This window comes from Hippoglossus hippoglossus, chromosome 7, assembly GCF_009819705.1.
Source record: "Hippoglossus hippoglossus isolate fHipHip1 chromosome 7, fHipHip1.pri, whole genome shotgun sequence".
In the NCBI taxonomy this organism is placed as follows: Eukaryota; Metazoa; Chordata; class Actinopteri; order Pleuronectiformes; family Pleuronectidae; genus Hippoglossus; species Hippoglossus hippoglossus.
The window spans coordinates 9,474,425-9,501,058 of NC_047157.1; the positions used below are offsets into that span (position 1 = coordinate 9,474,425).

At 40.4% G+C, this 26,634-nt stretch overlaps 1 protein-coding gene across 4 annotated transcripts in view; it reads left to right on the forward strand.

The window, feature by feature from the left end:
- Positions 1 to 26,634, forward strand: part of LOC117765314 (helicase ARIP4-like) — a 70,231-nt gene that overhangs the window by 21,784 nt on the left and 21,813 nt on the right. Inside the window, exon 1 of one of the 4 annotated variants that reach the window (XR_004614553.1) lies at positions 12,434 to 12,638. The exons of 2 other annotated variants lie outside the window; for them this stretch is intronic. The gene's annotated coding sequence lies outside the window, so the exon portion shown is untranslated. Of the gene's footprint in view, positions 1 to 12,433; positions 12,639 to 14,153; positions 14,451 to 26,634 lie in introns of those variants that run through there. One more of the 4 variants, XR_004614552.1, reaches the window with a different exon arrangement.

Below are 26,634 nucleotides of genomic sequence, written 5' to 3' on the forward strand. Positions count from 1 at the left end.
TTTCAGCTCTAGATGCACAGGTTTTTTGCTGCTTAAACCAATTTCCTGGAAACTATATGTGTAAGAATGTTTGAGGTTCACTTAACGGTGCAGTTCTTTACGCCTGTGGCCAGAAGCATTTAAACCTGTGAAGTTTCCAGTCTATAGAGATCTGCTGCTCATCACTGTGAGTCTGTGTTGTTTGTTCAGACCTGTGAAGACACACACACACACACACACACACACACACACACACACACACACACACACACACACACACACACACAGGCAAGAGTGTGTTGATCAGTATGAGGGAGAGATGATGATGAACCATTAACCATTCAACAAAAAGGGGTTCAGGTACTCGTGCCTTCCAACTCATTTCTATAACTGACCCATATGGTAGCTGGGTCATAGCCAAATTCAGTTTACAAATTACAACATTACTGCAACTAAAGTGAGTACACCTGTGATTTTCAGTTAAGTGTGCAGTTACATCACAGTGAATGCAGATTTTTATACTGAAGAAGATTTCCAGGGGATGTGAGAATGATCGCAAACACCATCAATAAAAAGGAGCTTTAGAAATAGAAAAGAAATAGAATTTTAAATACAATTAACTCTGGCCTGACCAAGTACGTCACCAGAGCTGAAACAACAAAACCATCCAGCATCACCAGAGTCATTTATGTGAGACTGGAATCATCCATTTTGAATTGGTCATTGAAATTATAAAAAAACCTCTTACTAAGAAAGGGTGTTCTGACTCAAGCTGCAGCTGGTTTTTAAAAATGGATTTCTTTTAATGTTGTCTATTCAAACATTTATTTTTAATTAACCAGCTCAATTCTTCTTGGATACAATTGTAGTAAATAGACAGAATTGTATTTTTATTTTTTATTATTAATGAACGTATCATGTGTCCATATTTCACCAAATTCGGCACTGTACTTTCTCTGGCAGTGTGTGTGTGTGTGTGTGTGTGTGTGTGTGTGTGTGTGTGTGTGTGTGTGTGTGTGTGTGTGTGTGTGTGTGTGTGTGTGTGTGTGTGTGTGTGTGTGTGTGTGTGTGTGTGTGTGTGTGTGTGTATTCACTTAAACACACACACGTACATACCAGCCTTTATTTAAGTACACACTCTTGTTTGTTTCATTTTGATATGTGATTATGTATTTACTAAGCTGTATAGTCTTGCTGACCCTGCACACACTGCAGTTAATAGGCTTCTATATGCAAATTAAAAAAACGTTCTGTAATTTTTGAGCCACTGTATCAGATTTTGGTTGGAAACGTCGTCACATCACAGTTTTTCTGTCGAGCACTAAAAGCTGAGAATCAGAGTTTGTCGTCTTGGCTTGTGGTGGAGGGAGTGAAAGGTCTGAAGAAGGAAAAAAACGCATTTACATGTTTATCTTCATCACAAGTCTATTTTCTCTTGAGACATCATCACCCCCCACTGTCGCCTGCGTCTATCCCTCCGTCGCCATAACAACCGTCACCAGGACGCCTGCCCCCTTCTCTTGGTTCAACATCCCCATTTTCCTTCTCTTTCTACCTCATTGATTTATTTTCATCTCCAATCATTGAGTTCTTTTTTTCCCTACATTTTTATTCTTTCTTCTTTTAATTTATTTTATTAATTGTATTTATGTCCATACTTAATTTTCTTGATTTCTAAAGTATTTTTTTTAAATTCCTCACCATCTTTCTATTTTACTTTATCTATAAATATATTAAAAAGACAGAAAAGTGTATGTTTTAGCAGTAAATCAGTTTAGAGCTGAAAAAGCCCAACAAGAGAACAAATAAAGTAATAATGCAGGGAGTGGCAGTTTAAAATCCATGTGACACCATAATCCTCAACAGAAAATCTATGAATGGAAATATGTAGACATGGAGTGAAGTTAAATTAGGATTTACAAAATAAGTGTTGAGAAGGTTTAGAAGTTGTTGCCACAAAATATCAGTTTTGTTGATCATTAAAAAGACTATATATTATTAACCATTACAGTAATTGTGCATCAGTTTGATATGTGTCTTGTACATTGTTCTCTGTCGAACAAAACGTGAGGTTTCTTATGTTTTTGGTTTTCTTGTTTAACTGCACCTTGTCAGGTTGATTTCTAAAAAGCTTTCTTTGTTTTTCAGTATTGCAGTTTTTTCTCTGTAGAAGGGGTTGTCATGGTGACCACTAACACCACATTCAACAACCGTGGTATATATAGATATCTATAACATGTGTAACACATGCGCACACACTTGCATGATTATTTTTAGAAAACATCTTTGGAAAAAGTAATCACGTGATAATTTCAAAGCATCTATCCAATTCTCATCAGGGTTGTGTTTCTATGCCAATGCTGGTAGCCATGTGTGTACTTGTGTGTGCTGTATGTTCTGTGTATGTTTTAATATGACTGCTTCCATTTTATTTTCCCCCTGATTAAGTAAAAATTATGATGCAATATTAATGTACCTGTACAGTCTTTGCTGTGTTTAGATTAAGAACAGTAAGACATTAGCAACTGAATGTACTTAATAGAAAATGATTAAATTGCAGGCAAAAGAAAAGAAACTGACATCATGAAAAGACCTAAAGTCACTGATCAGTTCAAACTGCCCAAGATGCATTTCTCAATAGGTCAGCTGACCTGAAACCACAACATCTCCTTCAGATATCTGTTTAAACACAATCTTTTGCACAAAGCTACTTTCAGCATCAACTATAGCTTCAAATGGAGGACAAATGACTTAATGATTGAACAAAAAAAAAAACTACAATCGGACAAAGTGAGAAACCACTGCAAGGCTGCTTAAGATATTATAGTAACTTCCTTCTACTGATGTAATATGTAGTAATACACATTGATTTTATGATACAAAAGTAAATGTATTATGATAAATAAAGATTCATCCATATAATATCCTCCACCTTTAAACAGTCCTTGTTCACAGCACTTAATGTTTTCTACTGAATAAAACAAATACAATTTTTATATAGGAGCTATAGAATATGTGAGTCACCTTAAGTGCTGTCATCTTTGGGGAAAAAAGCAGAAGCAAGTTCATTCTTCAAACAGTGACATTGAGAAATGGACCTGGGGAGGTGGGACCAGTGTCTTAAAATAAAATCCTCTGCAGTATATGTTGCGATGAGTTGCTGTATATTCTAGGTTTAGGCTTGTATGTGTTTGCTGCAGTGCTCCGAATATATGATGTGTCAAATGAATTACCTAACTAATGCACAGTACCTTCACCATGTATGCGGCAAGCTGTATCCAAGGCCACATCATCACACTGCACCTTACAGTTCAATACTGCGTGCACACTCCCGGGAACATAGAATTTGTTTTCCACATGATTATTAGAATGAAACGAGGTTCACCCAACTTTTTTTATTTCTCATGCACACATAAGTGAGTGTTCAATGGAGCCACGGATTATTCTCTCTCTCTCTCTCTCTCTCTCTCTCTCTCTCTCTCTCTCTCTCTCTCTCTCTCTCTCTCTCTCTCTCACTCACTAACCCTCTGTCAGACTGTCCATCAGCAACACCAGGAGAAATCCTGCCTGTGTTGGTGTTCCGTTAAAACACCCATAAAATGTTTACTGTCCTTGGCAGCAGGATTCTGAAAAATACTCTTTGTAGACACCAATTTCACTTTGTGCATTCAAGCAACAAGCATACAGGGGTGAAAACATCTATTAAAAAAATGAGTCATTTAACACACTGACAGACAATTGTATTTCACATGTACTTTGACGTTTTAGTTTGGTCCTTGCCCCATCCACTTACACGGAGGAGATGGATATTGCTTCACATTTGGGGGGGCATGATGTCGTCCATCTGTGTGTACAGTCTTTGCTGTGTTTAGATTGACATTTTAAGTAGGCACTAGTGCAGTTTGCTGAACCGTTTGACACCTCATACGCATCTATATGAAATGCCCACTGTCATGTGTGCAATTAATGCATATCTGAATTATTGGCATGTGTTCAGAGGTTTCATACTCATACACAAACGTGTACTTTAGCTGTACCAGGTATGTGGCGAAGGTAGTGTGCGTTAGTCAGATAAAAAACTTGACACCTCATTGTACCTCAAGCTTTTGTAGTGCATGTGTGGGTGTAGGTGAGTCTGTGTGAACAGATTGAGGGCTGTGTGCTGCATGTTATTGGCCCTCCGTAGCTCAGATGATGCTGTAACGAGGTTTAGTCATACACGCACACAAACACACACACAAACATGTACATGGACACGCAGTGACTCCAGAGAGCAGGAGAGTAATAGTCTGTTAATTAGCCTGTGGATCCCCTGCCTGTGTGTAGGCGTAGGTAAGCAGAGTGCACTCTGCAGAAAAACAAGTTAACATGTTTCCTCCCACGAATGTCACAGAGACCTGCTGTTTTAATCAGCGACAAGATGCATCATCTCGACAACTTTGGTCAGAAGTGAAGCTGCAGGTAGTTACTTTTGAAAGGGAGAATACTCATGTTGCATTTTTAATTTCAAATTTCCAAACAAAAATGTTTGGCAATGTTAATGGTATTGTCTTCTTAGCTCATGATGTTTTTATTGAAGGAAGTAAAATTAAGTGTTCGCTGGTGGAATTATCCTCGCACAAAGAGCTTTGAAGCCTCTCATCAGGCCTCTTCATAAACCTTATTAACAGCAGCAGCAGACAGCTGTTTCCAGTAAACTAGCTCAGACAAAGTTAGCAACTAGCTGGGAAACATAGTGAAGCTTTTAGCAGATAAAGAGCCAGATCTCACACCTCAGGGACCAAACCAGCGCTAAAAGGAGGGTAAATACTGGACTTAATGTTCATCAAATTAAGGTTAAGGTTGGAAAAGCACGGTTCTAAAAAGAAAACCTTCACTTCAGTCTCTAGTGGGACAGTCCTGAATTTGTACACCTGCCATCCACCCAAACTACCTCCTGTAGAAATATCAGCCAATAGGTCGTCTGTGGCAGCTTGTTTCGACTCAAGAGTTACGTTTTATTGTTAGGTGCCCTCCAGTGGCTGTAGTAGTTATGACATGGGCAAAGTAGGAAGTCAGGGATTGGATGGATGGATAGAACGTTCGATCGATCCTTTGTGAGATGTCAGCGTTGGTTATTTTATCTATGAAAGCTCCAGAACCTTATTTGTGTTTTATTATTCCAACTTAAGTAATAGGTTTTTGGGCCTACACTAAACCAAACTGTGACCATTACTATTTTCAAGAGTTAAGGTTGACACAGGAGGTATTTTAGAATAAATAGATTAAAAGTGCAATGATCAAGATGTGTTTTTGGATTTAAAGGTTTAAAGTATAATTTTAAAGAGGATGGCCAATGTTAAATTCTCTCAAAGCAACACTTTAGCTGAGGCCTCTGCAGCCACAAGTGGTATTGAATCCTGGGCTCCGAGTGCTTAAGCGGTTGTCATGTTAAGAAACAAAGTCTATCATTCTCCTGACTGGAGCTCCAACTGTGGTGTTCCACTCACTGAACTGAAACATGGGCTCCGATGTGTATTCCTCATGATCCCAGTGCTGTACTTTTAACAAACCCACCAAACTCTATTTAGAATTCTTGATATTTTAAGTTTCCTTGCTGAATATCAGAGAGGATTTTTAACTGATCAACAGTTTAAAACTCTTGAACGTGCTGGGCCTGATTCTGATATTTTAAGCATAGGACTTTAATTCAGTTGGGCACATTTCATGAGAGAACGTACAGAGTAATCAAGTCACTGTAGTATCAAAATGATTTTTTAAGCTGTCTAAGGTTAAATAGTTGCGTAATGTTGCTTAAGGTTTGGTAGAACAACCGTCAAATCGCATTTCATAACGTGTGTGTGTGTGTGTGTGTGTGTGTGTGTGTGTGTGTGTGTGTGTGTGTGTGTGTGTGTGTGTGTGTGTGTGTGTGTGTGTGTGTGTGTGTGTGTGTGTGTGTGTGTGTGTGTGTGTGTGTGTGACCTGATTATGGTCCACACAAAGTGACGTGTAGGAGGTGATACAGTAACACCAGCTGGTCTCCATACTGATACACAGCACTGCCAGATCCCACTGTGTGTATGTGTGAGGGAGAAACAGACGAGTGTTTGTGTGTGAGCAGACTTCAGATCAGGTAACGCTCTGGCTCGTTGTCAAGGCGATTAGGAGTTAGAATAACTCATCAGCAAACCCACCTGCCATCTTTGTGCCTTCCATAATGATGTCATAATCCCAACTCATCATTTTAACATTTTCATTACTTCTTCCGTGAAGTCTCTCTGATGTCGCTCACATAGGTTTGTTTACACTCAGACGTGATTGGCATTTTGGCAACATTCAGGAGTGGAGGTCACTAACAATAGTGGCATACATTTAGGTTGTATGAATAAAACAATTTAAAATCGCATGGACGTGATCATCAAATCATAATCAAGTTCTTGAATTGTTTTATGTCGGTTTTTGATTTTCTGTGGCTCATTATGACATGATGGGGTTTTATGTAACACAGGTCTAATCTTTTTTAATCTGCAGATGCATCCCTTTGTTTCTGTCAGGATGAGTGTTGAAATATTTACTAGTCAAGTATTTTAATATACACATTTTTTTCTATAGGATCTTGGGGAAGTAGTAAAACACAGTTCAGGGAATTAAGGTTTAATCTAGTAACATAAGATTAATGGTAAATTCAAAAAGAGGGAAAAACTTGATTCTATTTTTAACTTTCTTGTCATTTATGTCTTAAAATTATTGGATGAAAGTTCTGTCACTACGAGTTTTCCGTCAGTTTGATTTTCGAGAGGCCGTCAGTGTATGAGGTCGGTGTAGATCATAATGGGGAAAATAAGCAAGTTGAGGTGGGTGTGACACTGAGAGCGAGGCCGGCGGATGTATGAAAACGTTGTAGTACGTAGTCGATACTCAAACGTAAGCTATTTGAAAGGTGAACAGACTGTTAATGACCGACATGCGCTTAATGACCCAAATGCAAATATTTATGTAGGCTAAAGACGTGTAAATACCAACAGTGCTTTTTTACTCTGCTGCCTCTGTCTTTTTTTAAACATAAAAAACCTACGAGAAGTGACTACAGAGATTCAAAATAGAAACACAGCTTCCTCTGCTTCAAAACATTGAAAGCATGACAGATAAACGTCTGTCTGTCTGTATCAGTCTCACCCCAACAAGGGGTGTGTGTGTGTGTGTGTGTGTGTGTGTGTGTGTGTGTGTGTGTGTGTGTGTGTGTGTGTGTGTGTGTGTGTGTGTGTGTGTGTGTGTGTGTGTGTGTGTGTGTGTGTGTGTGTGTGTGTGTGTGTGTGTGTGTGCTCGTGCTCGTGCTCGTGTTCAATTGAGAGGTTGCGTCCTGCCAAGTAGAGTAAAGAGTCACCTTAAGTATTTGACAAATATTAACCTGATGACAAAAAACACTGAGTCGGTGTTAACTCTGTAACACCAAGCAGTTTCCACTTTCTCTGAGCACATTCCCATGATGGGCCGGCGTTGCCCGGCAGGCAGACAGAACTGGGCAAACATTGGAGCGGCCAATAATGACGTAATTGTTCTGGCCAACTCACTTTAAAATAGAAACCACTAACAAGAAAAGTCTAACACTCCAATGCTGTTACTCAGTCAGTCAGGCCCTGCTTTGGTGGTCCAGCCTCAAACAAAATATGTGTAGTAGTTATTGTAGTAGCTCCAGACATGCCCATGAAGAAAATACATTTAGCTTTTAGGATTTATGGGTTCTCTTGATTATAAAACTAAAACCAGTAAATGTGAACCACGGCTCTTGTTTGTCTTCTAATTACTCTAGAGGTACTTTTATTAAGAAAACAAAAATGGCTGAAGTCAGGTCAAGGCTTTGTCGTGGTTGAACATAAGGTGCCCTCACCTTATCACTGAACTTCACTCTGTCATTTCACTGTTTGTCATTGCCTCAGTCACGTGAGACCCATCTCCTGTTTAAACCAAAGACTATAAATAAAAATGGACAACGTGATTGCCCCCTGGCTGTTGTATAAGACATAAACTCTCCCTCCTCCATTCAAGTGGATGGGACATTATATGTGAAATTATATAATTATAGGTAAAATACATTTATCTGAAAGATGGTTCTGTCACTTTAGGTAGTTCTTATCACACAGATGTTTGTTCAAGTGTTAATGTTTCTGGTAAGTGTAGTTTCAGTTAGACGCGATAAAAGTCTGAGTCTGACTCCCGATTGGTCGAGCCTGTGTATCGCCAGAGCCTTTGATATCAGCTTTCTATACTTTCTATTGTTTTGTGTTTGTCGTTTGAATGGATCATGTTTGCAGGATCCCAACACACATTACATAACACCAACCATATTATCTGTTTGATATTACGTTTCACTTCATTACCTGTTTATAAAGTAATGAAGTGAAGAGAAATAAGCAAAAACACAATTACTTGTGACTGTCAATTGCTGTGTTTGATTCTGCTTTGAGCTTGTTTAAGGATCACTGTGTTATATACACTGTCTAGTACAACCACAGTCATGTGTTTTTGCTGCTGCCCTCTGAGTCGTGGTGGAGTAGTGGCTCTTGAGACAAATCACTTTTCGTACTCTGTGTTGTTTTGTAGATTTAGTTGTAACCTCAATTGCCAGTCTGGAGAGCTATGGCACTCCAGACTGTGGTCAATTGCGTCCTCTTTGCTTTCATTACCTGTGAGATGCGTCAAGAACTTGATTGAGTCCACTTGTGGCAAATTGAACAATGTCTTGACTGCAAAAATATAGAAGAAATTGGCACGTTCACCCAGGTGTCATGTTTCCATCACTGCCGATCGGAGCTGCAGCCGATTAAAAATGCGTCTACAGAGTCATTTGACCAAGAGGTGAATTTCAATTGTCTCCAAGGTCCTGGAAAGAAGGTAAACTCCACAGAATATTCGGACCCAATCGTGCAGATATCCTCTGGAGTTCACACTTACAGGTTACACTAATGTTACCTGCTCATTGTGTGTCTGCTCAAAACTATTTAACTCGGTTTAGCTTCTTAAACTGAATTTAAGGATCTGAATTCTTCTTCCAGCCTTACAATCTACTCAAATGACATTTCTGGGAGAGCTGGATCAGCGGGTCACATACCAACGCTGTTGTGTTAAACATTTAATTCTGGAAGACTGGCATGCAATGTAGAATCATAAACGGCCGTAGGAATATGGCAACTTGGTGGTTCAGTGTAAACAAGCCGGGGTAGCAGTATTGCAGGGTTTCTCTCTCTCTCTCTCTCTCTCTCTCTCTCTCTCTCTCTCTCTCTCTCTCCACCATTGGTCAATCAAGGTTATGTAAACAGTGAAATGCCAGCTCCTCTCTCTCCTCACAGGAGGCGTGGCTGGATACCAGCACTGTGGTAGTGTGGCAAAGGTGAACGTGTGTGTGTGTTTGTGCTCGTGTGTAACTGAGTTCATGTGTTGCCAGGCAGGCTCCACTTCACATTTCCGCTGTCACCTCCTCTCTCCACCCCCACCTCACTGTTTCTCCCTCTGATGCCCCCCCGTCATGAGACTGGGCTCTCACCTTCCAGCACACACACATATTTGTGTGTATGTGTGTGTGTGTATGTGTGTGTAATCCCACACCACCAACATGGGTTTAAAGGGGTCTATGGGTTCACATGATTGTTTTGAAATGACCTTGTCCCTTATTGTTACAGATTTATCTCTTTCTTGATTTTCTTTACTTTTATTGACTAATTACTCAGAGAATGATTCATGGATTTTGATAAAAAAGAAAAAATCCGGCATGTTTAAGAGACTGTTTTTATTGAATAAGTGAAGTTTGGTTCAGATCCAAATAGAAATCAGGATCTAATGAATTAAAATGTGGTTTTATAAGGCAACTGTTGGGCCTTGGTGGAAGAATGAGCTCTCTGATATTCTAGTTTTCTTTTATGAACCGTTTTCTTTGCCATCTTCCCTTTATCTCTCACACATGCTTATTATTACTTTTCTCTGCCATCTGTTCAGTTTTCATGGATTCATCGCTTCCTTCCAGACTTCTGTCAAGTCCCTTTTCTCATATTCCTTCATCATAATTTTTTCCTCACCTCAGTCATCTTCAAGGATTTAACTGGGGATTATGATCTTATCTCCCATAAATCTTGATAATTTGTCTCATATTCCTCACCATTGATAGTTTTGGGATTTTACGTGAAGCTGAATTTTCCTCTGTGTGGCGAGTGTAGCGTTTATGATGTGTTTACTGGTGTTTTACGACGTGCGATACACTTCTGCAAAGCCAAATGAGATTTTTCCCACTGGTGCGCTGTCCTGAAAGTGGCAGCACATGACTTCATCCATCTCTGGCCTCTTTTTCCTCTTTTTAAATCCTCCTCTCCTTGTTCTTTTTTCTTTTTCTATTTTCTATCTTTCATTTTCTTTCCTCTGCCTATTTTGATCAATCCTAGAATTTTTTTTTACATGGCATCTGATCACATGATACCATTTTAGTTTATCAGATCTGTAATCACAAGGTCAACATGTAAAATGTGCAGGTTTAGACGAAATAAAAGGAATAACATACAGTGCAGCCTGAACAGAAGTTTACATAGAAGCTTTACAAATATAGAACTAGTCTTTATTGTGTCAGCATATCTTTGTATTTAGAAATTCATCTGTATTTAAAATGGCCAAGACTTAAGCTGTTTTCAGACATGCAGTAAACTCTGGATAATCTCCTGACATTCAGAGGGGCTGTATGTGAGAACACAAATGTCCAAAGCTGACTTGCACTGAACGGACTATCTCCACCTGGCCCCCTAGTATAAAGTCTGCAGAAAGTGGGGAGAATCCAATATGAGCTGTCGGATTCACATCGAGCGAGTGGGGGGGGGGGGGGGTTGATGACGCTTCATGCACAGACGAAAAAAATGTATATAAAGAAAACAAATATCTTCTGCTGAAAAAGTGGAGCCACACATGTAGAAGACGAAGATGTCAAGAAAAGAAAGTCACGTGATCTCCGCAGGGGAGTTAATACGTCACTTCCTGCCTCTGTCTTCTGCAACCAGCTGCTCCACCTCGCGCCTGAACTATGATTTGTTGCTGTTGTAAACGCGTCTGTGCAGAAAACCTCCCACTGTGTTGTGCAAGTGTGAAAAACAAACTGCGGGTGAAGTCCGGACCCAATTCTCCGGACAGGTCATGTCGGATAACGGCTCAGGTGAGAGGCTCCGGGCTTTCATCATTCCTCTCGTAGAAACTCCAGATAATGTCCGAGTGAGATTGAATGATGTTTATTCAGAGGGTTCACCGAGAGCAAGTGGGCGTGTCGATGACAAAACAAAACAAAAAACCTAAGAGACAACAAATATCTTTGGAAGAAAAAGTGGTACCATACACCCAGAAGACAAGCGACGCTGGTGTAGATGTACTGTAAACAAATACCTGATCTCCCTAGCAGAATTTATCCATTACATCCTGCATCTGCCGGCTGCATCACCCATCACCCGACCGCTCCAGAGATTTCTGTGTCGTGAACACGTTTGAGCGGAGAATCTCCTGCTGAGTTGATCATGTGTGAAAGTCAAACTCCGCAGAAAGTCCGGACTCGATTCTGCGGAGACCTGAAGTGCATAAATTATTCTATGGCACAGTTCATCCAAACTAATAGTGATTAATAATGGGATTCATATTTTTTGTCAATAATAATAATCTATAATTATTTTAATTGTCCTCCATAATCTTATTATTTATATTAATCTTGAAGGATTTCTTTTTGAATGTCAGTCATTGTCTCTTCTCCCTTCTTTCTCCCTCTTTTCCTCATTAATACAATACTTTTTATTATTGTTGCCAGTTAACAAACAACCAATGAACCCCCCCCCCCCAGCACATACCCCCTTCAGAGTGATACACAATTAAAAGCAAAAAAATTAATAAATGAAATAAAGTACAAACAAATAAATAAAAAGATAACTTAGACAGACTATGCCAATCCAATCCAATGCTCAAACTACACTAATATGACATGCTGGGCTATTAACAAAAGGATTCCAGGTCTTTTCAAATGTACTAGCAGTCCCAGACAAGGTCAACCTAATTTTCTCCAGTTTAAGAAAAAAAAAACACTTCTTTGATCCATCTCGCATGGGGAGGATTTCCATTGTTACAATATTAATCTTCTTGCCAGCAGATTTGTGAACGCCATCAACTCCTTATGTCCATCTCTTCCTGCTTGAACCCTATTACCCCTGTTACCTAAGGCAGTCACTCTTGAGGGGGCGGGGCTTGCTGACATCACACTGGCTCCTGTGTCAGTTGGCCAGGGGAGGGGCTGGAGGGGGAGGAGGGAGGAGGGGGATGTAGACAGGAAAAGGCAGCACTAAGTGTGGAGGGGGGGGGGGGGGGGGTTCCTACACACGGCAGGCCGGGGCCGCTTTCAGCGACTCATTGTTTTGTAATTGTCCCAATGGCCTTCTGTCTTCACTGGAGCGCTGTAAAGCTGCGAGACGCGGCTAGAGCTGGATGTGCAGAGCCTCACACACACAGACGCAGACACGCTCGGCTCAGACGTGACAGTGAGGAAGTGTGTTTTACAGCATGAAGGAGGAACACACAGCAGCCGGAGAGAGAGTCTCTGAGTGAAAGTAGAAGAAAGAGGCATGGATCTCTCACCAGAGTAGGAGAGTAAAAAACTTTGCAACTACATGACATGGGTGAGTAGCAGGAATGTCTTTAGACTGACTTATATCTCAGGCTGTGACAGGTTTCCTTTATCAGTCTGGCGTTTTGCTTATCTCTTTGTTCCTCCTGCTGCGTCTCCTTCTGTCTGTCTTTTAAATGGTGTGAGTGTACAGACACAAAGAAGAGGTGGGGAGGTGTTAGCATACTGACCTATATGTGGTGCAAGTCTTTGACCGGGCCACTGAGGCAGATCACAGCTCATAGGTTTCATAAGGCACATTATGAAATAGAAGCAGGAGTTTTCCATATGGCATTTGCATGTTGATTTATTCTGTTGCATCTCATTGTTTGTGGCTAGGTCTTCCACTTTTCAAGAAGACGTTGGTTTTACTTATTCCTAGAAGAAGTCCCAATTTATTTCTTAGTATTATTCTATTGTCTTTTTCGCTTATTCAGAATCTTTTTTTTTTTTTTTTTGTGCAAATAATAGTCGCTCTCAGTCTTGGTGATTGAGCCATTACATCCAGTGTGAAGTGTTTCCTGTTAAGTTTTCGTAACAGTGTTTCCTCAGGTCTGTGGACAAAATGAAACAAATTGAAAATCAGTAGGCACAGATATCAGTTTGCCTGGGGACACTTTGTATGTAACACAACTGGATGTAGATGCCACTCATCGGTAACTTGTTGAACAACTGCAACATTTATTTGTAGGACATTTTTTAATATATGTATATATATATATAAGGAATATCTTGTACTTGCTTTGAGTGTTCTCACCGATCCAAACAAAGCCTGCACTACGTTGTCGTAGTGTGTGATTTTGTTGATTCTGGCACCGCACTCTGACATATGGTTTATATAGAATGCAAAGACGGAGTAAGGGCGCCACATTCCTGCAGTGAACACTGTGTGTAAAAACTGCATTCCTCGTCTGTGCAATTTATTTTGCTACAGACGAACATGCAAGCTGTTTGTCTGGGTCACTGTAGCGGCAGCTTTGTCGTATATATGCAAACATGTATGTGTAGAAGAAAAAAACAGTCTCACATTAATTTACAAGTGAGAAGTTAAGAGTCGGTAGTGACTGTGTAGAATTGTGCTTATACTTTGTGAAAGTGTGTGTGTTGTTTTTCCCAGGTCTGTAACATCTATAGATTTGTGTATTTTTGTGAAGGTTTAATGAGGATCATATTTTTATAATCATACTTTTAATTGTAGTTGTGTTTTTGCTTTCATATCCTTGTGTCCTCTCCCCTTTTCTCAGGCAGTTTTAAACCAACAAATGACAAACATGTATGTGTTTGCAACTGTTCTGCTTTACAAACCACTTTTTCAAACTAAACAACACACAGACAGCATGAGTGTGTGGGTGGCTGCTTCCGTACATGCTCTGTTTTCTTGAGTGTGTTATGGAGGAGTGGTTTTCTTTGGAAGGGGGGCTTGGGGAGCGGGCTCTTATCAGCCGTGAGAGTCCCCCCTCAGCGAGGCCCCAGCTCCAGCATCCAGGGTTATGCAAGTTTTCAGCTGCTAGCCCTGCTGCCTGCCTGTGCCTCACACTCACATTGATATTGACTCCAGAGGAGCACACAGAGCAGTGGTCCAGCAGTCACTGAGGCAGTAGATTAAAGAGCAGCCGAGTGTAAAAACAAGGCTGAGAGGAGAAACCCACTTCTTGTACTTCTTCAAGTTGTTTTTTCTCAAAGAAGAGGAGGCGGTTTAGAGAGTTTGACAGGGAGTTAGAGACCTAAAGACAAGAGAGAGGAGGACGAAGGAAAGCTGAGGAGACCGGCTCTTCTCTTTACTCCACAACCATGTTGCTCCTGGATGAATCCGAGCCATTTGCAGGTATGTGACATCCTCACCCTGACCCCTGAGGCAGGTGTTGTTGAATGGTTGAATCCTCAGGGCCGGGAGGAAAGTAGCTGCGAAGAGAGGGGAAAAGAAATGGGTTGCAGAAAGGTTGGCGATGTGAGGAGGCTTTTGAGGAGAGGAAGAAATGCTACACAGATTCTCAGCAGTTGATCTGATGAGATAGTGAACGCTGCAGAGGTGATGCCCAGCTGCATCCTGTGTGAAGAAAAGCAGCATGAATGAAATCAGAAAGAAGATAAATGGGGGGAAAGGGAACTGAAGCAGAATTTTCATCCAACTCCTCTCAGATGTGTGAAATGTGCAGCAGCAGTTGATTGACACGTGTTAAGTTACTTAACATTGTTGTGTAACACTGGATGCATGAAGCATGCACACTGGCTGTCTCCTCTCCTCTCTCTGTTTTCTCTCTCCACACCTTCATCTCCTCACAATTCTGATCCTTTCATTCACTCTCTTCTATTTCCGCTCCCTCCGTTTAATTCATCCCATTCTCTCCCTCTTCCAGTCAGTCCTCCCTCCATCTCTCAGCCGGTCTCTCTCCCACGTGTGCCCGGCTACCTCTCTTGTGTTGTCGTCTCGGGCCCACCCTCCTATTGGTTGTTTCTACGTTACCTAAACCAATGCCACCATGTGATTGGTGGATGTGTGCAGCATCGGGCCATGCTGAAAGCGTGAGCATGTGTAGGCAGGAAAAACATATGGTTCATCAGACCAGTGGGTTATGGGGGTAAAGTCAGGAGGCAGAGACAGAGAGCCACTAAAATGAGTTACTACTTTTGTCTATACTTAAACTGCAGGGACTGAAATTTAAACTTTTTACATTTGTGTTAGTTTGTCAACTTACAGGAGGTAAAACATTCAACTCCAGAAAGATTTAACTGAGCCCCGGCGTCAGATGGGCCTTTTTGTGTATCTTTTCCTGCAGGTTTTGTGTCATTTTAAGTGCAGCCTGTTAACACGTCAAATGTAAGAATGAGTATGAGGTTAATTACGACGATGGAAATCTACCCCCCCCAAATGTTTCAACATTTAATTTCAGCATTTTGCATTCATAGAATTGCAAACATTGTGATTAGATTAATCATGAATAACAACAAAATAATAATGTTACATTGATCTATATTGACTGATATCATTTGGCCCACCCCTTCTTTTATACATGGTAGTAATATAAACTTTAATTATAATAAAGTCAGAGGAAAAGTGTAAAACTCACAGGATGACAGAATATGAAACACACCATCAGGTGACTGAGAATGTTTCCTTAAACTCCTCAGTTGCCTTTTCTGTATATTTAAAATTGATGATTGTCAAACACACACAAAGTCAAATACGTCACTGTCCTGACTGTGAACATCCTTCACCCTTGTAGCTTTGTTTGTCCCGATATTAGAAGAAGAGAGATGGTGTTTGCGTTTGTTCAGCCAAAGGTTAGAAAAGCTGCGGATGCTCATTTATCCCTGGGCTATAGATGAAAGCGACCGCCGCATTTGAAAAGATCATCCGATCATGATTAGGACTTTTAATTTCCATAAAAAGTTGACCTCTTTCGTTTTGATGTTTGTCAGTCTTCACCGCGTTGTGCTGCGTCTGCATCTCATTGTGTTGGTGTTTTATTTAGAAAAAGCCTCCACAGAGATCCTTTATGTGGAAATAAATAATGTCTACATTCTCGTCATTCTTTGATTTGCTCTGCGTTTGAATCGCTGTGAAAAGAGACACAAGATGCCTTGTCCCTGCGAAAAGTGGCACGTCAAAGGATACACCGCTCTCCCTCACATCTATTGTGGAGGTTGTGTGTGTGTATTAGTTATTTGCACACATACCTGCCTGGTAGTACAGTTTGTTCATCAGGAAATCATTTTGTATCAGCAGCTGTGGTGCAACACAACAGGAAGGAGCTTGCTTTAATGATTCTCCTGTGGACGCTCCTTTCGGATGTAATTGGCCTCGGCACGCTGGGCAGGAACAACCTGTCCTGTTCAGACCAGCCTCAAGGTCTGGGCCAAACGCTGCAGAGCACGTGAATCCTGGCTGCTTTCATAATGCTACAGCGTGCGGGATGTAGGCTCAGCTGAACCGGACACATGGCTCCCATTTTCACCTCCCTAATGTTGTCTTTGTTAAACATCGAGGTTTTCTTTTTAAATCTCTCTGCTTCCTCCTGTCAGACCATAGCGCCGCATTCTTTGTTCTCCATCAATGTGAATTTCCTCCTTTTTATTTCAGCAACAGTGACTTTTTCCTCTCTGTATTTGTCTCTCACTCTGCAGGTATAGATCTCAGATTGAATTCCCCTTAACTGCAGCTTTTAATGCTGTTTGTTTGTCTCCTGCTGTCTTACCTTACTTTCACCCATCCCCTCCTATTAAATGCTTGCCGTGTTGTATAGTGTCTAATGATCAGAGAGTGAACATCATGAGGATAGTGGGGCCACGTCAAAATTTCACAAATACTACATGATAACAATCAGACCTAAAGAACCTGAATAATCACTGAAATAATATTGCATGATTAGCCGAGCGTTTTATGCAAATAACCACACGTTCTCTGTCGACAAAATGATGTTGAAAATAACATTAAACATGCCAGGACGTCTCGTCCACCTCATGTAAGCTGAATGACAATGTCCTTGCATAACAGCTTTTCTTCCTCATGTAGAGAAGACTTGCTGCAGTGCTTCCATAACAAGGCAGTGTGCATGTCTGACAGAGGGCAGGTCCACAACAGAATAAAGATTCAAGAAAGTTACTGACAGAAAAACATGCAACAGTTCAATAGAGCCTCTGAGGTGTAGAACAGGCACAATAAAGAAAATACAGTATACAAATGCATTATGTACGTATGCATATGTTTATTACTTCTTGCCATGGAGGTTAGTTTTTCATTGTTGTCTATACACAAAAACGACTGAAATGATGTTATTGAAACTTGGTGGAAGAGTGAGGTCTGAGCCATTAACTTTTGGAGTGGAGTTGATCCAGGATTCTTCTTTATCGCTTACTTAAACTCAACATTTGTCAAGAAATAATGCAGAGATCTTGATGTGTGAGAGGTACCGGATGTATCTGATCTCAGCACCATGAAAGTTAACTCTCCTTTGACTCTGTGGTTGATTCCAGTCATTCAAAGCCTTGTGAAACAATATTTACTCTTGTGTTGCAGAGATCCCTGTTTGTCTCCTGTGTTGCTTCTTGGCTGCCACAGAGAGAAGCTGCTTTCTTTTGTCAATAAGGGTTTACATAACACGCCACAGTCGGACCAGCTCAGTGATGAGTGTGTGTGACCCCTCTCCTCTTATCTGCCCTCTTCCTCCTCTTCCTCCTCAGCAGCAGTGACACACTGGCCTACTAACAGCTCGTTCTTCCTCACCTCACCCCTCCACTCCTGTCTCTTTACCACATTAATGTCTCTTTATACTTTCCCTCTCATCCTTTCGCCTCATGTTTTGTCTCTTACCCCCATTACACACACGTGTGTTAGTGTTTCTCCTGTCTGGCTTCCTCCACGAGCAAACCCATCTCTACATTTCTAGACTTTCTCACCTTCTTGCTTGTCTTCCCTGTTAATCACTGACCTCCCCGCTGGAAAAAAATAAAACCGAGAGTGGATAAATAAATAGGCCACTAGTCTGTGTCGTGCCCTCTTGTCCTCTGAATGCCACCTATGTAAGCAGATTACAGATGATGCAGTTATTTACTACAGCATGAATCCACCTCTTCCGTCTCTCTTTCTCTCTCTCTCTCTCGCTCACATACACACATACACAGCCAGCAGGAGGGTTTTATAACTCACCTGCCTCGCTCTAATAAAGCGGCCTTAATAACTCATTCAGGGCAGACTGTTATATAAGGTAGGTGTGTGTGTGTGTGTGTGTGTGTGTGTGTGTGTGTGTGTGTGTGTGTGTGTGTGTGTGTGTGTGTGTGTGTGTGTGTGTGTGTGTGTGTGTGTGTGTGTGTGTGTGTGTGTGTGTGTGTGTGTGCGCGCTGATTTGTCATGTTGACAGCTACAGTCGTCTTGTTCAATTGTTTCTCAGTTATGTAACCCAGTTAGATCTTGGTCCGTGTTTGGAAGGACACCACGGCTGCCTCTCCACAAGTATTTCTTCTTCTTGGTTTTGTGTTTTTCTTTTCTTTTGTCTCTCTTTTCGATTGTGCTGGTGTTTTTTTCCCTCACGTTATGAACAATTGACTGTGAGGAAGAAAAAGGTGTTGAAGTGTCTGAGTATCAGGCCTCTCGTTTTAACCCACTTCCCTTATCTTTAGTCATGATCTTTGCTTCAGTCCAATCGGTCAATCTGCGAAAACCAGCTGGAGAGGATCATTGGGATCTCCTCTTACTTCCACTGTTCTCACCATTAATCACAGTGTAAATAACAGAGTAGGAGAATGCTGGTCCGCTCTATCAGATGTGACAGGCATTAATATCCTACTTATTCACCTGATTGGCAAATCCCCATGTTACGTTACTTTAGTCAGCTATGTTGTTATTCACCACACTCAGTCACGTTTCATGTGCCTGAAGTTAATTCTGAATTTGGAAAGATCGTATTTGGATTTAATACTCCTGATACATGTAGTAAACTAGAAAGAATTAATACATTGTAAAAGATGATTCTCATTGGGTTATCAGCTGTTCATGGAAGTTTTTTATGTGTTTTTACTTTTTTGTATCTCCTGCTCACCAATCATATTTTCTGAGAGGATTTTCCAACACATGTTCATGGTTTAATTTTCATATCAGGTATTTCTTTCTCAATTGGACTCTCCTGAATCAATTAATTATAATCAATAATAAATAAAACTTTCTTTAACATTGTTACTTTGTTCAAGACAAGGTTTTTGGCCAGATTTTGCCTGATGACTCATTTTTGAAATTCTTCAAAGGGACAGCTTTGCTTTAAATCATCAGCTGCAGAGACGTTTTGTTTCACCTCATTCTCGCCCACAACCAGAAACAAAGAAACATCTGGAGGAGCAGGATGTTTCTAAAAATGTAACACAGTGTCGTAAAACTTGGTGGAGAACAGTTTGAGTCAGATGTGACCCCACACCTTTTTTTTTTTAAAGAAAATCCTTAAAAACTATTTCACTATTATGTCCTTTACTGCTACACTCACCTCGGATGCTCATTATTCCAAATTGTTTTGAAGTAATCATTCAATCAGTCAGTAAGTTGGTTTAACTGATTCTGATAACTGCAAACAAAATGATTTTCTTCTTCTCATGTGAGAATTGATGCTTTCTTTGTTTCATAACGATGTAAATTTTATATTTTGGTTATTTTTAGACCAATTACTAGACATCACATCTAGTTCTAGGATATTGATGAGCATTATCCAATGTTCTGTGACTCCCTGAAGTCCAAGCAACACAATAAGTAATTTTTGCAATTTATTTCAAATTAAGTGTGCAACTCACAAACATAACAGCAGAAGAGTTTTATGAATGGAAGGACATCAAACACCCAGGAAATCTAATAATTATTTTGTGGTAAGACTCAGAAACTGATTTAAAAAAGGAATTTATTAAGAAGTTGTTGTTGCAGGTTTCAGAGTTTACTTCTTCAGTCTTTTGTTAAATATTCAAGTATTCATCTGTCTAACAGTCCATCAGTCTGTCCACCTTCATCATCGTAAACCTGCTTGTACGTACCCGGGTCAGACTCACTATTTACGGCATTGACTCAAACTTTGTGCTTCTCAAGCTCTTCATGTTCTTAAAACATCCCCATGTTCATCTGGGTGTGCCTGCTCTCACGAGTGTGCTCGATGACTCTTTGTGTGTGCGTGCGTGTGTGTGTGTATGTGTGCACACGTACAGGACGTGAGGTTCTTGTGAGCATTCTGGTTGTATAACCGCCAGAGGCGGAAGTTACATAAGCGCCCCCCCTCGCCCAACCAGCCCTGGCGTCGGTGGCCTGTCTGTTAGAAAGCAACTCTGTCTGAGTGAGACTGTGTGTGTTTGTGTGTGTTTGTGTGTGTTTGTGTGTGGGTGGGTGGAAATAGAACAAAGTGTGTGTTGCATGGTTTTGACCTCAATACTCCACTGACCAGCATTCACATTGATCTGTAACCATCGTGTCTCCATTTCAGTCGTGGTGACATTGTGACCTCCCTCCTCACATTTTCATACAAACACATCTGAACCAACACTGCTGTTTCCTCATATCAAATCATTTCCCTGACGTCTCTGTCACATTTTAATTTGCTGGAATATTTTACCTACAAGTCTTTTAGCCCAGCTAAGTGTGTGGTGGTGTATTTGCCTCGTTAGCGTGTTTGTCTGTCAGTCTCTTGGACTCGTCAGGAATTCAAAAGTCAATATGAAGGTAATCATATAACAGTTTGGCCACAAGCCGAAGTTAAATAACATTTAATAATAGTGATGAAGCAGCCATTACATAACTGTTGTGTTTATCTCTGGATGAAGGGGAATCCCAGACTTTATTTTTTAAATATATAGGGTATTTTTTCTGGAATTAGTTTCGCCCACATTTTAATAGGAATGGTGTGTTGGGTGTGGCCTTTAGTTGTAAACAACATCCTAATTGTAATTTGGATTTATTAAGGGGTTTGTCTTGATTCTGTTGTGTGGAATTTTTTCCCGCAAAGTAAGGATATAAAATTTTTACTTAATTATTTTATTACACATTATAATGCAGTCCAAGTATAGCACCACATCCTATTGGATTTTGCTCCTGTTTGTTTTACCATATGAGCATTATATGTTCAGAATTGCATTATAAGTAGGTTTACTTGAAAATGAAGGCATACTGTAGATAAGGAAAACAAGCCATTATGAAAAAGTAATCTAATCAAGGCTTATATGCAGATACCTATATGTCTGTAAAAGGCTCAAATTGTCCAACTGCTTAATTGCTGGGCTCTATCATGCAAGAGAACCAATAAAAACAATTGGTTGAAGTCGGCATGAGTTGATGTAGTAAAGAGCTCGATGGTGCAATGAGCGTACTCATACGTATCTGTACAAAGAGGGGGGGTAAAGGCATGAGGTATAGGAGAGGAGGAAAAATGATGGGAGATAAGACATAATTTGACAAAAGCAGAGGAGCAAGAAGACAGGCAGACGTTACAAGGGTAATTTAGAGATGAATAGAGAGGAGAGGTGGAAAGAAAAAAATCAAAGTAGAGCTGGATGGAGTATAAATTCAGAAAAATACAGCAGTTAATTTAGATAAAGCAAGATAAAACTTGGAGACTACAGGTAGTGAGATGAAGAGGTGAGGAGTGAGAATATTAGAATGAGGAAGGGACTGCTGTGGGGACAAAGAGGAGGACGAGGTCAGATAAGATTGTCCGAAACTGTAAATCTCTGCCATTTGGGTATTCCCAAAGCAGAGGCTTCTAATTTTAACCAAGAAAAAGAGATGTTTTTAAAAAGGAAGTCAAATCAGTAGGAACTGATTTCCACACATCTATAATTTAATTTGTAGTTAAACAGGCAGTTATGTCGCTCCAAAAATCCCCCATTGGAAAAAAAGGTTAAAAAAGATTTGACAAAAATCTAATTTTGCCCCCCTTACTTTACCCGCATTTTTGTTTCGTTTTTTACTTTTAACATATTATATATATTTAAACCTTTTTACTGTTTTATCAGATTTTTACATTTCAAAATAAACTCTCGCTACCTTTTTTCTTTTGAGAAAACTGCGTATCTTATTGACATAAGAGGAAATTGATAGGCTCATTGTTCACTGATTATTTTATCTGGAACTGTGGTTTCAAACCTCTTATGTGACCAACTCTTGTTTAACAGAGAAGGAAAACGTTGTCCTCTCCCTGACATTTGAAAAAGCAAAAAGTTACACAATTCACATTTAATGTTTCAAACATGTTGAATAATAAGAAGAGAATGGTTATATTTATGGTTCCGAGAAGAAAGAGTGTAAAATGGATTAATTTTCCTTCCCAGAAGCGTCTAGATCAGAGTCCCGGGGTGATTTCTGAATGAAACAATAAAAAGATTAATAATTTCTGTACTGTTGCGCAGTGATACCTTTATCCCGACATTTCCTGGCTACTTCCTGGAATCCCCATCTGTGTTGGATAAGCACACTGTGTGTGTGTGTGTACAGTGTGTGTGTGGGTGGATTCAACGTCATGCTGTAGTAAATATCTGCGTCATCTCTAATCTGCTTACGTAAGTGGCATTCTGAGGACAGGAGGGCACGACACAGACTAACGGCCTTTTTATTTATACATTCAGTTTTATTTTTTCAGGGCTTGGAGGTCAGTGTTTCACAGGGAAGACGAGCTAGAAGGGTTTGCTTTTGCAGGAAGCCAGACAGGAGAAACCCACACATACCCACACACACACATGACAACTGTGGCTCCTTAGTTCAGAAGTATGTCTGTCAGGTTAAGGGACAAAACAGAACCTGTATGTAGGTCACACTGTTTAGAGACTTACCTTATCTCATGTTTTCTGTGCGAGTGCATCCCAGTTTGGCCTCCGCTGTCTGAGTTCATGATTAATGGATGGAAATAAATGTCATGCAGGTATTAGGTTGTGTAAAGAAAAAAAAATCTTTAATTCTCCGACCATGAAACACCAGCCTTGCTGCAGGCAGCGACCTAATAACAGATTTCTGACATTTAGTAAGATTTCACATGCCTGCCTGTATTTTGGGTTTCATCGTGAAACAAACCCCACTCAAGTGTCTGACCAGACAGAATCAACAAGTACAATGATATTGTACCCTCACTCTGTAGAGTCTCAAACAAACCTGTCAACTGCATAAAGTTTGAGATTACTTCTGTGCAGCTCAGCTTCTTGACAGCTGCGATAGATTTTATTATGATAGCAATTAGCAGGTCAAACGTACACTTAAATTAACTATTCTTGAAGTGTCCATTATGAGTATTTTCTCTTGTTGTGACCTGATTGGTTGCTGGGCAGAACCACAGACTGAATATAAAGATAGACGACACATCTCCACTTCCTCACACTATCAATAAATAAAGCTGTTTGTTGCGGACATGAATTCTGCACAGTAGCGACCGGTGTATGGAGCTGCCGCAGCAAGGTCCCACCAATACACGCTACAGTTTCAGCTGTCAATCATGGCGGTTCACAGCTTTTTATAGCAACAAATAACCGAACGGAAATCATCTTTGAGAAAATATATTTAGTTTTTTTAGTTTGGTCCACATCCCATTCACTTGCATAGAAAAGGCAGGGTCTGTGAAGGCAGCCCGCCAGCAGGGGGCTATTGAGACACAGTGGCTTCACTTTTGTGGAGCCGTCAAGTCGTCCATCTTTATAGTATATGGGTATGCCATGCAAACAGTGACTTCCTTGGACTTATTACCAACCTACCATCTTTATTATGATTAATATGTGTTGTAAAGTTTTATTACACCCACTAGGCCCCAGTGTTTGACCCCAGCTTGATGAGTGACCAAAATGTGAATAGAAACTTGGCCTTAGTTTCTACTTTTTTTCATGCAGCAGTTGCATATCAAGTGAGATAGCCTTAATATCACATCATGAATCAGTTATCACTCTGCTGAACAGGCTAAAATTGCAGTAATTGCTATAAAAGACAAAATTGGATACCCAGAAGTCCTTGTCAGTCCTGTAACAGTCCGTATAACTAATAGAGAAGCTGAGGAAAATGTTATTGGATGACTTTACAGATAAGAACCTTGACTGTGTTTTGAACTTGAGGGAAGACATTTAACCATCTGTTCCAGACACTATTTAGTTTTTCTATGGAAAGAAACTACTGAGCACTTACAAGAAACAGATATTCCATGCAGGCTGTTTTCACCACTGTGGGGTGAAAACACTGTATCACCAACTCTTCAGTTTTTTCACAGCCAAGACCCAGATGCAGTCACATACCGTATTTACTGTGTACCATCAGTTTGTGGATACACTTCTCCAGAAGTGTTGTGTTTTTAATCTTTCCTGCGGTCTTCCTCTCTATACAAGACTGACGCACTGGAGAGAATGCCAACCATTTTGTAACACGCATATGCACGCGCACACACACACATTCATACACACCCGAAATGCCATTGCAGTGTTGCGTTCTTCAGCAGAGTCTTATATAAACATGTAATTTATACTTGGTTGTTATATAACCTTGTGGTTACGGAACATTTCCCCACCGCTACACACCCCCACCTCTCCGAGACACCCTATGATTGTGTTCCCAGTGGTTACAGATTCTCTGGATTCACATATCTGTCCTTGTACATTCTGTGTTGCTCATGTGAGGAGTAGCAAGTCTTGGACCCACAGGGGGTGTGTAAGAGAACAAATTAATGGCTCGGAAAATTCGCTGTGGGTGCTGTTTACTCTGTGACACTCGCTGACTGCTGATGATTCAGCATTTTGTCAAGACACTTGGTTGCATTACCAGTTTCTCAGCCCAGGGTGCAGAGGTGCAGTAGGTTCATTTAAGTACAGGACTGAACCTATGTCGCGCGGGGTTATGTGATTTCTTTTGAAAGGTTATGTTACCACAGTTTTTACCATGGCAAAGATACATCCATTAGTCAACTGTATCTGGCCATGCCATCAAATGTTAAGACTGATTTATGCTGCCTTTTATGTAAAAGAGAACAGCAAACATGGCGATAGTGGAGGAGGTTGTGATAATGCACCCTCAATGAAAGAGGACTGTTTGCCCCTGTTACTTTTAATTAATACCAATGGTTCAACTAATGTTGATAGCATTAATATACTGAGAATATGTCATCCAGCTCATAGACAGAAACAACATGGTCAGCCTGATGGTGATACTGCATCTGTCTCCTCTTCCAGCTGCTCCCGCTCAGCCAAAGGGAGGTTCTTATTTTCTCTAAAGCAGATAATGTAAAGTTCTCTGGTAAACCCATTCAAATGGTTGTTAAAGGTTTGGACTGTGTCCGCAACTGTGACCAGTCTGGTAATGGCCTCTCTCATTTTCCTTCAGTGGAAACACAAGTCCTGTACAGAATCCAGGATAATCAGTTTGCACTTTGTTATTCTCTTAATTATTGAATGCTCTCATTTTCCTTTTATTAGTATATAATATTATAATATATTAACATTACATTTATTATCATTATTGCCATTCATTATTACTATTATTATTTTTAGTTGTTGTAAATAATAGCTCCAGCAACTTTTAATTAATTTAACAATTAATAAAATCATATTTCACAACATATGTAATTAAGGCGCTGCCAGTATATCTCTCTGTATCTCTATTTCTCTGTCTTACTCTCTCTCTGGTGAATAATTCCTGGACTTATCCTTTCGATCCTTATCCTTTGTTTGCATGCCACTAATATGTTCCCTTTAATGTGTGTGTGTGTGTGTGTGTGTGTGTGTGTGTGTGTGTGTGTGTGTGTGTGTGTGTGTGTGTGTGTGTGTGTGTGTGTGTGTGTGTGTGTGTGTGTGTGTGTGTGTGTGTGTCCGTCCGTGTCCGTGTCCGTCCACCTCCTCTCACTCTGAAATGCATCTCTCTCTTTGAATGACCTCACTTTCATCTCTCTACCCTCTTCCTGTCTGCTCCCTCGGTGTCTCTTCGGAGTGTGTGTTTGCGTTTAGGCTCTGTGAATTTCAGGAATCGTTATATAACTGTTCTGTAATTTGGAGGGAGGTGGGGGACAAAAAAACAAGGGTTAGATGCTGTGATAGAGTGAATGATTAATATAAATCAGTGATATCTACAAATAAAATCACTTGTTTGGTGAATCTAATCTCTCACTGATTGGCTACAAAGTATTGAGCTTGTGTCCACTTTTCCATTTGCTGGTCTAGACACAGTCTAAGTCTGTGGTACTTAATGTTTCCTGCTTTTTGATTGAAATACTTGGAAGAAGAACAGCGAAGTTAGCCGGAGAATAAAGGCTTAATAGAGGAAAGGCATTACAGTGCTGCACACACTTTACAACTAACAAAACAAATTGGCCTGTTTTTAAGCAGCAGCATCACATTGCAAACCAAAGAGAAATTTGGGCCTATCTTGAACCTGTAGCCTTAAGAAACAAGCCTGTATTGCCTTTGTCGTAGATGTGTGTCTCATTCCCATAATGTGGCATCACTAGCCTGGCTATGTTTAGTAACGTCGTGAAATTGAAAAGTGTGTTGGCAGCGTGTCCTTGTCTGTCCAGTCATGCCAGGCAGATTCTTTGCTG